Source organism: Sardina pilchardus, chromosome 17, assembly GCF_963854185.1.
Source record: "Sardina pilchardus chromosome 17, fSarPil1.1, whole genome shotgun sequence".
Lineage (NCBI taxonomy): Eukaryota > Metazoa > Chordata > Actinopteri > Clupeiformes > Clupeidae > Sardina > Sardina pilchardus.
Window position 1 is genome coordinate 796,097 of NC_085010.1, and position 13,314 is coordinate 809,410.

Below are 13,314 nucleotides of genomic sequence, written 5' to 3' on the forward strand. Positions count from 1 at the left end.
ACTCGCTCTACTCGGACATCCTGAAACGAGTAACCTACAGTTGTTCAGGAAAACACCACAATATCTGGGATGTCGACAGCCATGCAGACTGTAGGCTATTATCCATACTCAGGCAGTGTTGAAAAAATGACTTTGCAGCTCTTGGGCGAATGAACACAGCGAGACCGGGAATTGTACAAAACGGTGAAAACTAAAGGGACATAGAAAACAAAGCTGTCACCCCCAAAAAATAAGCTAAACATTCCAGATGAAAACAAGCACTAAAACTCCCCCAATCCGCCAACTGTTGACAGTCAACTCGTGCAATTTTGTTCGACCTGTTGCTGGCTTAGCCTATAATTCCTACCTATGCATTTAGTTATTTATTTATTTATTTATTTATTTATTTATTTAGCTTTCAAACGGAGGAAGCAAATATTCAAAGGGGTTGGAACATCTACGTACTAGGGAGCAGGCACGCACAGACAGACAGCCTGAAAAAAAAAAAGTTGCACTGGCTGATGGAGAGAAAAGCTTACGGCACCTGGTATTCCCAGGCGGTCTCCCATCCAAGTACTAACCAGGCCCGACGCTGCTTAGCTTCCGAGATCGGACGAGATCGGGCGTGTTCAGCGTGGTATGGCCGTAAGCGAAAGCAACCGGCCAAAGTAACCTACTTAAAGCTCCCCAACCCGGGTTGGAGACGCGTGTGTTGTGAAAGGTGAGGTACGCTACAGTATGTGTTCATGAAAACAAGGGCGCATTTTCCGCGTGGAGTTCAACTTTGAAAGTGAAGAATACAACAAATGGCATTTAAAACTTGGTAACATTTCCAATAACTGTTCCTTCTTTATCCTAAAAACGAAGGGTACTGACAGAAGAGTTTGGTTAGGCAAGTGCATATACTTTACTCACAGTTCAACACACATAGGGCAGCTTTATCTCTGATTAAAACGCTCACAGATTTGTTTAGAAGCTAAAGAAATTGTAATGGTGACATAGCATGGCAAAAACCACTTGGTGTACACCATTTGAAACTACCACAAGTAAATTAGAAAACGTCACTGGAGTAAAAAAAAAAAAAAAGCTCAGCTTTTCAAACAAAGATGATACTCAAAGCTAAGGAGAGAAATCAGTGTCTGGCCATGCATGAGAATATAAAACCACTAAGTATTTGATGGGATATAAAAAAAAAAAAAAAAAATCCTTTTTTTAAGCGGAGCGAAAACACAGGGGATGTTTCATTGGAGAGAACAGCCCTAATTTACAATTCATGAAATATAAGCTTCGTTTTAGAAACGTAGCCTCTCAATGAAAACAACGTACACATACCGGTCGGGATGCAGACGCTCCGAGTTGGGTCTCTGGCCAGTTAGGATTGCGCCTTCAGGTCATGTGTTGTGAAGAGGGTTGTTTCATGGATCCGCTTTGCTTCAACTTCGCCACGGAGAAAGTAAAAACAACTGCTCCAACTGCAGTTCTCTACTGGTGTGCTAGAGTCACTGGCAGCCAATGATCCATACATGTCCACAAATGTACACTAACGACGGAAAGCGTGGCGCTCCCTCCGGCGACGGAGACGTGAATGAGCGCTTCTCCTTAGCGCACGGTTTATATAGGCCTTATACGTAATAGTAGACACACGTCAATCGAATGCTGCATCTAATACGACAACATAGGCTATGTAGTAGCAACTGCTGTCAAGCAAAACTTCATGAAGCACGCTGATATTAGCTTTTCAAATATCAATTCGCTGTGCATAAAAACAGGAACTTTGGTCACTCGCTCTACTCGGACATCCTGAAACGAGTAACCTACAGTTGTTCAGGAAAACACCACAATATCTGGGATGTCGACAGCCATGCAGACTGTAGGCTATTATCCATACTCAGGCAGTGTTGAAAAAATGACTTTGCAGCTCTTGGGCGAATGAACACAGCGAGACCGGGAATTGTACAAAACGGTGAAAACTAAAGGGACATAGAAAACAAAGCTGTCACCCCCAAAAAATAAGCTAAACATTCCAGATGAAAACAAGCACTAAAACTCCCCCAATCCGCCAACTGTTGACAGTCAACTCGTGCAATTTTGTTCGACCTGTTGCTGGCTTAGCCTATATTTCCTACCTATGCATTTAGTTATTTATTTATTTATTTATTTATTTATTTTGCTTTCAAACGGAGGAAGCAAATATTCAAAGGGGTTGGAACATCTACGTACTAGGGAGCAGGCACGCACAGACAGACAGCCTGAAAAAAAAAAAGTTGCACTGGCTGATGGAGAGAAAAGCTTACGGCACCTGGTATTCCCAGGCGGTCTCCCATCCAAGTACTAACCAGGCCCGACGCTGCTTAGCTTCCGAGATCGGACGAGATCGGGCGTGTTCAGCGTGGTATGGCCGTAAGCGAAAGCAACCGGCCAAAGTAACCTACTTAAAGCTCCCCAACCCGGGTTGGAGACGCGTGTGTTGTGAAAGGTGAGGTACGCTACAGTATGTGTTCATGAAAACAAGGGCGCATTTTCCGCGTGGAGTTCAACTTTGAAAGTGAAGAATACAACAAATGGCATTTAAAACTTGGTAACATTTCCAATAACTGTTCCTTCTTTATCCTAAAAACGAAGGGTACTGACAGAAGAGTTTGGTTAGGCAAGTGCATATACTTTACTCACAGTTCAACACACATAGGGCAGCTTTATCTCTGATTAAAACGCTCACAGATTTGTTTAGAAGCTAAAGAAATTGTAATGGTGACATAGCATGGCAAAAACCACTTGGTGTACACCATTTGAAACTACCACAAGTAAATTAGAAAACGTCACTGGAGTAAAAAAAAAAAAAAAAGCTCAGCTTTTCAAACAAAGATGATACTCAAAGCTAAGGAGAGAAATCAGTGTCTGGCCATGCATGAGAATATAAAACCACTAAGTATTTGATGGGATATAAAAAATAAAATAAAAAATCCTTTTTTTAAGCGGAGCGAAAACACAGGGGATGTTTCATTGGAGAGAACAACCCTAATTTACAATTCATGAAATATAAGCTTCGTTTTAGAAACGTAGCCTCTCAATGAAAACAACGTACACATACCGGTCGGGATGCAGACGCTCCGAGTTGGGTCTCTGGCCAGTTAGGATTGCGCCTTCAGGTCATGTGTTGTGAAGAGGGTTGTTTCATGGATCCGCTTTGCTTCAACTTCGCCACGGAGAAAGTAAAAACAACTGCTCCAACTGCAGTTCTCTACTGGTGTGCTAGAGTCACTGGCAGCCAATGATCCATACATGTCCACAAATGTACACTAACGACGGAAAGCGTGGCGCTCCCTCCGGCGACGGAGACGTGAATGAGCGCTTCTCCTTAGCGCACGGTTTATATAGGCCTTATACGTAATAGTAGACACACGTCAATCGAATGCTGCATCTAATACGACAACATAGGCTATGTAGTAGCAACTGCTGTCAAGCAAAACTTCATGAAGCACGCTGATATTAGCTTTTCAAATATCAATTCGCTGTGCGTAAAAACAGGAACTTTGGTCACTCGCTCTACTCGGACATCCTGAAACGAGTAACCTACAGTTGTTCAGGAAAACACCACAATATCTGGGATGTCGACAGCCATGCAGACTGTAGGCTATTATCCATACTCAGGCAGTGTTGAAAAAATGACTTTGCAGCTCTTGGGCGAATGAACACAGCGAGACCGGGAATTGTACAAAACGGTGAAAACTAAAGGGACATAGAAAACAAAGCTGTCACCCCCAAAAAATAAGCTAAACATTCCAGATGAAAACAAGCACTAAAACTCCCCCAATCCGCCAACTGTTGACAGTCAACTCGTGCAATTTTGTTCGACCTGTTGCTGGCTTAGCCTATAATTCCTACCTATGCATTTAGTTATTTATTTATTTATTTATTTATTTATTTATTTAGCTTTCAAACGGAGGAAGCAAATATTCAAAGGGGTTGGAACATCTACGTACTAGGGAGCAGGCACGCACAGACAGACAGCCTGAAAAAAAAAAAGTTGCACTGGCTGATGGAGAGAAAAGCTTACGGCACCTGGTATTCCCAGGCGGTCTCCCATCCAAGTACTAACCAGGCCCGACGCTGCTTAGCTTCCGAGATCGGACGAGATCGGGCGTGTTCAGCGTGGTATGGCCGTAAGCGAAAGCAACCGGCCAAAGTAACCTACTTAAAGCTCCCCAACCCGGGTTGGAGACGCGTGTGTTGTGAAAGGTGAGGTACGCTACAGTATGTGTTCATGAAAACAAGGGCGCATTTTCCGCGTGGAGTTCAACTTTGAAAGTGAAGAATACAACAAATGGCATTTAAAACTTGGTAACATTTCCAATAACTGTTCCTTCTTTATCCTAAAAACGAAGGGTACTGACAGAAGAGTTTGGTTAGGCAAGTGCATATACTTTACTCACAGTTCAACACACATAGGGCAGCTTTATCTCTGATTAAAACGCTCACAGATTTGTTTAGAAGCTAAAGAAATTGTAATGGTGACATAGCATGGCAAAAACCACTTGGTGTACACCATTTGAAACTACCACAAGTAAATTAGAAAACGTCACTGGAGTAAAAAAAAAAAAAAAGCTCAGCTTTTCAAACAAAGATGATACTCAAAGCTAAGGAGAGAAATCAGTGTCTGGCCATGCATGAGAATATAAAACCACTAAGTATTTGATGGGATATAAAAAATAAAATAAAAAATCCTTTTTTTAAGCGGAGCGAAAACACAGGGGATGTTTCATTGGAGAGAACAACCCTAATTTACAATTCATGAAATATAAGCTTCGTTTTAGAAACGTAGCCTCTCAATGAAAACAACGTACACATACCGGTCGGGATGCAGACGCTCCGAGTTGGGTCTCTGGCCAGTTAGGATTGCGCCTTCAGGTCATGTGTTGTGAAGAGGGTTGTTTCATGGATCCGCTTTGCTTCAACTTCGCCACGGAGAAAGTAAAAACAACTGCTCCAACTGCAGTTCTCTACTGGTGTGCTAGAGTCACTGGCAGCCAATGATCCATACATGTCCACAAATGTACACTAACGACGGAAAGCGTGGCGCTCCCTCCGGCGACGGAGACGTGAATGAGCGCTTCTCCTTAGCGCACGGTTTATATAGGCCTTATACGTAATAGTAGACACACGTCAATCGAATGCTGCATCTAATACGACAACATAGGCTATGTAGTAGCAACTGCTGTCAAGCAAAACTTCATGAAGCACGCTGATATTAGCTTTTCAAATATCAATTCGCTGTGCGTAAAAACAGGAACTTTGGTCACTCGCTCTACTCGGACATCCTGAAACGAGTAACCTACAGTTGTTCAGGAAAACACCACAATATCTGGGATGTCGACAGCCATGCAGACTGTAGGCTATTATCCATACTCAGGCAGTGTTGAAAAAATGACTTTGCAGCTCTTGGGCGAATGAACACAGCGAGACCGGGAATTGTACAAAACGGTGAAAACTAAAGGGACATAGAAAACAAAGCTGTCACCCCCAAAAAATAAGCTAAACATTCCAGATGAAAACAAGCACTAAAACTCCCCCAATCCGCCAACTGTTGACAGTCAACTCGTGCAATTTTGTTCGACCTGTTGCTGGCTTAGCCTATAATTCCTACCTATGCATTTAGTTATTTATTTATTTATTTATTTATTTATTTATTTAGCTTTCAAACGGAGGAAGCAAATATTCAAAGGGGTTGGAACATCTACGTACTAGGGAGCAGGCACGCACAGACAGACAGCCTGAAAAAAAAAAAGTTGCACTGGCTGATGGAGAGAAAAGCTTACGGCACCTGGTATTCCCAGGCGGTCTCCCATCCAAGTACTAACCAGGCCCGACGCTGCTTAGCTTCCGAGATCGGACGAGATCGGGCGTGTTCAGCGTGGTATGGCCGTAAGCGAAAGCAACCGGCCAAAGTAACCTACTTAAAGCTCCCCAACCCGGGTTGGAGACGCGTGTGTTGTGAAAGGTGAGGTACGCTACAGTATGTGTTCATGAAAACAAGGGCGCATTTTCCGCGTGGAGTTCAACTTTGAAAGTGAAGAATACAACAAATGGCATTTAAAACTTGGTAACATTTCCAATAACTGTTCCTTCTTTATCCTAAAAACGAAGGGTACTGACAGAAGAGTTTGGTTAGGCAAGTGCATATACTTTACTCACAGTTCAACACACATAGGGCAGCTTTATCTCTGATTAAAACGCTCACAGATTTGTTTAGAAGCTAAAGAAATTGTAATGGTGACATAGCATGGCAAAAACCACTTGGTGTACACCATTTGAAACTACCACAAGTAAATTAGAAAACGTCACTGGAGTAAAAAAAAAAAAAAAGCTCAGCTTTTCAAACAAAGATGATACTCAAAGCTAAGGAGAGAAATCAGTGTCTGGCCATGCATGAGAATATAAAACCACTAAGTATTTGATGGGATATAAAAAAAAAAAAAAAAAATCCTTTTTTTAAGCGGAGCGAAAACACAGGGGATGTTTCATTGGAGAGAACAGCCCTAATTTACAATTCATGAAATATAAGCTTCGTTTTAGAAACGTAGCCTCTCAATGAAAACAACGTACACATACCGGTCGGGATGCAGACGCTCCGAGTTGGGTCTCTGGCCAGTTAGGATTGCGCCTTCAGGTCATGTGTTGTGAAGAGGGTTGTTTCATGGATCCGCTTTGCTTCAACTTCGCCACGGAGAAAGTAAAAACAACTGCTCCAACTGCAGTTCTCTACTGGTGTGCTAGAGTCACTGGCAGCCAATGATCCATACATGTCCACAAATGTACACTAACGACGGAAAGCGTGGCGCTCCCTCCGGCGACGGAGACGTGAATGAGCGCTTCTCCTTAGCGCACGGTTTATATAGGCCTTATACGTAATAGTAGACACACGTCAATCGAATGCTGCATCTAATACGACAACATAGGCTATGTAGTAGCAACTGCTGTCAAGCAAAACTTCATGAAGCACGCTGATATTAGCTTTTCAAATATCAATTCGCTGTGCATAAAAACAGGAACTTTGGTCACTCGCTCTACTCGGACATCCTGAAACGAGTAACCTACAGTTGTTCAGGAAAACACCACAATATCTGGGATGTCGACAGCCATGCAGACTGTAGGCTATTATCCATACTCAGGCAGTGTTGAAAAAATGACTTTGCAGCTCTTGGGCGAATGAACACAGCGAGACCGGGAATTGTACAAAACGGTGAAAACTAAAGGGACATAGAAAACAAAGCTGTCACCCCCAAAAAATAAGCTAAACATTCCAGATGAAAACAAGCACTAAAACTCCCCCAATCCGCCAACTGTTGACAGTCAACTCGTGCAATTTTGTTCGACCTGTTGCTGGCTTAGCCTATATTTCCTACCTATGCATTTAGTTATTTATTTATTTATTTATTTATTTATTTTGCTTTCAAACGGAGGAAGCAAATATTCAAAGGGGTTGGAACATCTACGTACTAGGGAGCAGGCACGCACAGACAGACAGCCTGAAAAAAAAAAAGTTGCACTGGCTGATGGAGAGAAAAGCTTACGGCACCTGGTATTCCCAGGCGGTCTCCCATCCAAGTACTAACCAGGCCCGACGCTGCTTAGCTTCCGAGATCGGACGAGATCGGGCGTGTTCAGCGTGGTATGGCCGTAAGCGAAAGCAACCGGCCAAAGTAACCTACTTAAAGCTCCCCAACCCGGGTTGGAGACGCGTGTGTTGTGAAAGGTGAGGTACGCTACAGTATGTGTTCATGAAAACAAGGGCGCATTTTCCGCGTGGAGTTCAACTTTGAAAGTGAAGAATACAACAAATGGCATTTAAAACTTGGTAACATTTCCAATAACTGTTCCTTCTTTATCCTAAAAACGAAGGGTACTGACAGAAGAGTTTGGTTAGGCAAGTGCATATACTTTACTCACAGTTCAACACACATAGGGCAGCTTTATCTCTGATTAAAACGCTCACAGATTTGTTTAGAAGCTAAAGAAATTGTAATGGTGACATAGCATGGCAAAAACCACTTGGTGTACACCATTTGAAACTACCACAAGTAAATTAGAAAACGTCACTGGAGTAAAAAAAAAAAAAAAAGCTCAGCTTTTCAAACAAAGATGATACTCAAAGCTAAGGAGAGAAATCAGTGTCTGGCCATGCATGAGAATATAAAACCACTAAGTATTTGATGGGATATAAAAAATAAAATAAAAAATCCTTTTTTTAAGCGGAGCGAAAACACAGGGGATGTTTCATTGGAGAGAACAACCCTAATTTACAATTCATGAAATATAAGCTTCGTTTTAGAAACGTAGCCTCTCAATGAAAACAACGTACACATACCGGTCGGGATGCAGACGCTCCGAGTTGGGTCTCTGGCCAGTTAGGATTGCGCCTTCAGGTCATGTGTTGTGAAGAGGGTTGTTTCATGGATCCGCTTTGCTTCAACTTCGCCACGGAGAAAGTAAAAACAACTGCTCCAACTGCAGTTCTCTACTGGTGTGCTAGAGTCACTGGCAGCCAATGATCCATACATGTCCACAAATGTACACTAACGACGGAAAGCGTGGCGCTCCCTCCGGCGACGGAGACGTGAATGAGCGCTTCTCCTTAGCGCACGGTTTATATAGGCCTTATACGTAATAGTAGACACACGTCAATCGAATGCTGCATCTAATACGACAACATAGGCTATGTAGTAGCAACTGCTGTCAAGCAAAACTTCATGAAGCACGCTGATATTAGCTTTTCAAATATCAATTCGCTGTGCGTAAAAACAGGAACTTTGGTCACTCGCTCTACTCGGACATCCTGAAACGAGTAACCTACAGTTGTTCAGGAAAACACCACAATATCTGGGATGTCGACAGCCATGCAGACTGTAGGCTATTATCCATACTCAGGCAGTGTTGAAAAAATGACTTTGCAGCTCTTGGGCGAATGAACACAGCGAGACCGGGAATTGTACAAAACGGTGAAAACTAAAGGGACATAGAAAACAAAGCTGTCACCCCCAAAAAATAAGCTAAACATTCCAGATGAAAACAAGCACTAAAACTCCCCCAATCCGCCAACTGTTGACAGTCAACTCGTGCAATTTTGTTCGACCTGTTGCTGGCTTAGCCTATATTTCCTACCTATGCATTTAGTTATTTATTTATTTATTTATTTATTTATTTAGCTTTCAAACGGAGGAAGCAAATATTCAAAGGGGTTGGAACATCTACGTACTAGGGAGCAGGCACGCACAGACAGACAGCCTGAAAAAAAAAAGTTGCACTGGCTGATGGAGAGAAAAGCTTACGGCACCTGGTATTCCCAGGCGGTCTCCCATCCAAGTACTAACCAGGCCCGACGCTGCTTAGCTTCCGAGATCGGACGAGATCGGGCGTGTTCAGCGTGGTATGGCCGTAAGCGAAAGCAACCGGCCAAAGTAACCTACTTAAAGCTCCCCAACCCGGGTTGGAGACGCGTGTGTTGTGAAAGGTGAGGTACGCTACAGTATGTGTTCATGAAAACAAGGGCGCATTTTCCGCGTGGAGTTCAACTTTGAAAGTGAAGAATACAACAAATGGCATTTAAAACTTGGTAACATTTCCAATAACTGTTCCTTCTTTATCCTAAAAACGAAGGGTACTGACAGAAGAGTTTGGTTAGGCAAGTGCATATACTTTACTCACAGTTCAACACACATAGGGCAGCTTTATCTCTGATTAAAACGCTCACAGATTTGTTTAGAAGCTAAAGAAATTGTAATGGTGACATAGCATGGCAAAAACCACTTGGTGTACACCATTTGAAACTACCACAAGTAAATTAGAAAACGTCACTGGAGTAAAAAAAAAAAAAAAGCTCAGCTTTTCAAACAAAGATGATACTCAAAGCTAAGGAGAGAAATCAGTGTCTGGCCATGCATGAGAATATAAAACCACTAAGTATTTGATGGGATATAAAAAATAAAATAAAAAATCCTTTTTTTAAGCGGAGCGAAAACACAGGGGATGTTTCATTGGAGAGAACAACCCTAATTTACAATTCATGAAATATAAGCTTCGTTTTAGAAACGTAGCCTCTCAATGAAAACAACGTACACATACCGGTCGGGATGCAGACGCTCCGAGTTGGGTCTCTGGCCAGTTAGGATTGCGCCTTCAGGTCATGTGTTGTGAAGAGGGTTGTTTCATGGATCCGCTTTGCTTCAACTTCGCCACGGAGAAAGTAAAAACAACTGCTCCAACTGCAGTTCTCTACTGGTGTGCTAGAGTCACTGGCAGCCAATGATCCATACATGTCCACAAATGTACACTAACGACGGAAAGCGTGGCGCTCCCTCCGGCGACGGAGACGTGAATGAGCGCTTCTCCTTAGCGCACGGTTTATATAGGCCTTATACGTAATAGTAGACACACGTCAATCGAATGCTGCATCTAATACGACAACATAGGCTATGTAGTAGCAACTGCTGTCAAGCAAAACTTCATGAAGCACGCTGATATTAGCTTTTCAAATATCAATTCGCTGTGCGTAAAAACAGGAACTTTGGTCACTCGCTCTACTCGGACATCCTGAAACGAGTAACCTACAGTTGTTCAGGAAAACACCACAATATCTGGGATGTCGACAGCCATGCAGACTGTAGGCTATTATCCATACTCAGGCAGTGTTGAAAAAATGACTTTGCAGCTCTTGGGCGAATGAACACAGCGAGACCGGGAATTGTACAAAACGGTGAAAACTAAAGGGACATAGAAAACAAAGCTGTCACCCCCAAAAAATAAGCTAAACATTCCAGATGAAAACAAGCACTAAAACTCCCCCAATCCGCCAACTGTTGACAGTCAACTCGTGCAATTTTGTTCGACCTGTTGCTGGCTTAGCCTATAATTCCTACCTATGCATTTAGTTATTTATTTATTTATTTATTTATTTATTTATTTAGCTTTCAAACGGAGGAAGCAAATATTCAAAGGGGTTGGAACATCTACGTACTAGGGAGCAGGCACGCACAGACAGACAGCCTGAAAAAAAAAAGTTGCACTGGCTGATGGAGAGAAAAGCTTACGGCACCTGGTATTCCCAGGCGGTCTCCCATCCAAGTACTAACCAGGCCCGACGCTGCTTAGCTTCCGAGATCGGACGAGATCGGGCGTGTTCAGCGTGGTATGGCCGTAAGCGAAAGCAACCGGCCAAAGTAACCTACTTAAAGCTCCCCAACCCGGGTTGGAGACGCGTGTGTTGTGAAAGGTGAGGTACGCTACAGTATGTGTTCATGAAAACAAGGGCGCATTTTCCGCGTGGAGTTCAACTTTGAAAGTGAAGAATACAACAAATGGCTTTTAAAACTTGGTAACATTTCCAATAACTGTTCCTTCTTTATCCTAAAAACGAAGGGTACTGACAGAAGAGTTTGGTTAGGCAAGTGCATATACTTTACTCACAGTTCAACACACATAGGGCAGCTTTATCTCTGATTAAAACGCTCACAGATTTGTTTAGAAGCTAAAGAAATTGTAATGGTGACATAGCATGGCAAAAACCACTTGGTGTACACCATTTGAAACTACCACAAGTAAATTAGAAAACGTCACTGGAGTAAAAAAAAAAAAAAAGCTCAGCTTTTCAAACAAAGATGATACTCAAAGCTAAGGAGAGAAATCAGTGTCTGGCCATGCATGAGAATATAAAACCACTAAGTATTTGATGGGATATAAAAAAAAAAAAAAAAAATCCTTTTTTTAAGCGGAGCGAAAACACAGGGGATGTTTCATTGGAGAGAACAGCCCTAATTTACAATTCATGAAATATAAGCTTCGTTTTAGAAACGTAGCCTCTCAATGAAAACAACGTACACATACCGGTCGGGATGCAGACGCTCCGAGTTGGGTCTCTGGCCAGTTAGGATTGCGCCTTCAGGTCATGTGTTGTGAAGAGGGTTGTTTCATGGATCCGCTTTGCTTCAACTTCGCCACGGAGAAAGTAAAAACAACTGCTCCAACTGCAGTTCTCTACTGGTGTGCTAGAGTCACTGGCAGCCAATGATCCATACATGTCCACAAATGTACACTAACGACGGAAAGCGTGGCGCTCCCTCCGGCGACGGAGACGTGAATGAGCGCTTCTCCTTAGCGCACGGTTTATATAGGCCTTATACGTAATAGTAGACACACGTCAATCGAATGCTGCATCTAATACGACAACATAGGCTATGTAGTAGCAACTGCTGTCAAGCAAAACTTCATGAAGCACGCTGATATTAGCTTTTCAAATATCAATTCGCTGTGCATAAAAACAGGAACTTTGGTCACTCGCTCTACTCGGACATCCTGAAACGAGTAACCTACAGTTGTTCAGGAAAACACCACAATATCTGGGATGTCGACAGCCATGCAGACTGTAGGCTATTATCCATACTCAGGCAGTGTTGAAAAAATGACTTTGCAGCTCTTGGGCGAATGAACACAGCGAGACCGGGAATTGTACAAAACGGTGAAAACTAAAGGGACATAGAAAACAAAGCTGTCACCCCCAAAAAATAAGCTAAACATTCCAGATGAAAACAAGCACTAAAACTCCCCCAATCCGCCAACTGTTGACAGTCAACTCGTGCAATTTTGTTCGACCTGTTGCTGGCTTAGCCTATATTTCCTACCTATGCATTTAGTTATTTATTTATTTATTTATTTATTTATTTTGCTTTCAAACGGAGGAAGCAAATATTCAAAGGGGTTGGAACATCTACGTACTAGGGAGCAGGCACGCACAGACAGACAGCCTGAAAAAAAAAAAGTTGCACTGGCTGATGGAGAGAAAAGCTTACGGCACCTGGTATTCCCAGGCGGTCTCCCATCCAAGTACTAACCAGGCCCGACGCTGCTTAGCTTCCGAGATCGGACGAGATCGGGCGTGTTCAGCGTGGTATGGCCGTAAGCGAAAGCAACCGGCCAAAGTAACCTACTTAAAGCTCCCCAACCCGGGTTGGAGACGCGTGTGTTGTGAAAGGTGAGGTACGCTACAGTATGTGTTCATGAAAACAAGGGCGCATTTTCCGCGTGGAGTTCAACTTTGAAAGTGAAGAATACAACAAATGGCATTTAAAACTTGGTAACATTTCCAATAACTGTTCCTTCTTTATCCTAAAAACGAAGGGTACTGACAGAAGAGTTTGGTTAGGCAAGTGCATATACTTTACTCACAGTTCAACACACATAGGGCAGCTTTATCTCTGATTAAAACGCTCACAGATTTGTTTAGAAGCTAAAGAAATTGTAATGGTGACATAGCATGGCAAAAACCACTTGGTGTACACCATTTGAAAC

General features: G+C 42.8%; 8 non-coding genes across 8 annotated transcripts; all 8 read right to left on the reverse strand.

Annotated features, from left to right (window-relative positions):
- Positions 1-511: 511 nt before the first annotated feature.
- On the reverse strand, positions 512-630 carry LOC134063121 (5S ribosomal RNA). The gene has a single exon (XR_009935894.1). It is a non-coding gene; the product is annotated as a 5S ribosomal RNA (ribosomal RNA).
- Positions 631-2,266: 1,636 nt separating this feature from the next.
- On the reverse strand, positions 2,267-2,385 carry LOC134063122 (5S ribosomal RNA). Its single transcript, XR_009935895.1, has one exon. It is a non-coding gene; the product is annotated as a 5S ribosomal RNA (ribosomal RNA).
- A 1,641-nt stretch (positions 2,386-4,026) lies between these two features.
- LOC134063123 (5S ribosomal RNA) lies at positions 4,027-4,145 on the reverse strand. The gene has a single exon (XR_009935896.1). It is a non-coding gene; the product is annotated as a 5S ribosomal RNA (ribosomal RNA).
- Positions 4,146-5,785: 1,640 nt separating this feature from the next.
- On the reverse strand, positions 5,786-5,904 carry LOC134063124 (5S ribosomal RNA). The gene has a single exon (XR_009935897.1). It is a non-coding gene; the product is annotated as a 5S ribosomal RNA (ribosomal RNA).
- Positions 5,905-7,540: 1,636 nt separating this feature from the next.
- LOC134063125 (5S ribosomal RNA) lies at positions 7,541-7,659 on the reverse strand. Its single transcript, XR_009935898.1, has one exon. It is a non-coding gene; the product is annotated as a 5S ribosomal RNA (ribosomal RNA).
- Positions 7,660-9,295: 1,636 nt separating this feature from the next.
- On the reverse strand, positions 9,296-9,414 carry LOC134063126 (5S ribosomal RNA). Its single transcript, XR_009935899.1, has one exon. It is a non-coding gene; the product is annotated as a 5S ribosomal RNA (ribosomal RNA).
- A 1,639-nt stretch (positions 9,415-11,053) lies between these two features.
- On the reverse strand, positions 11,054-11,172 carry LOC134063127 (5S ribosomal RNA). The gene has a single exon (XR_009935900.1). It is a non-coding gene; the product is annotated as a 5S ribosomal RNA (ribosomal RNA).
- Positions 11,173-12,808: 1,636 nt separating this feature from the next.
- LOC134063128 (5S ribosomal RNA) lies at positions 12,809-12,927 on the reverse strand. Its single transcript, XR_009935901.1, has one exon. It is a non-coding gene; the product is annotated as a 5S ribosomal RNA (ribosomal RNA).
- Positions 12,928-13,314: the final 387 nt, after the last annotated feature.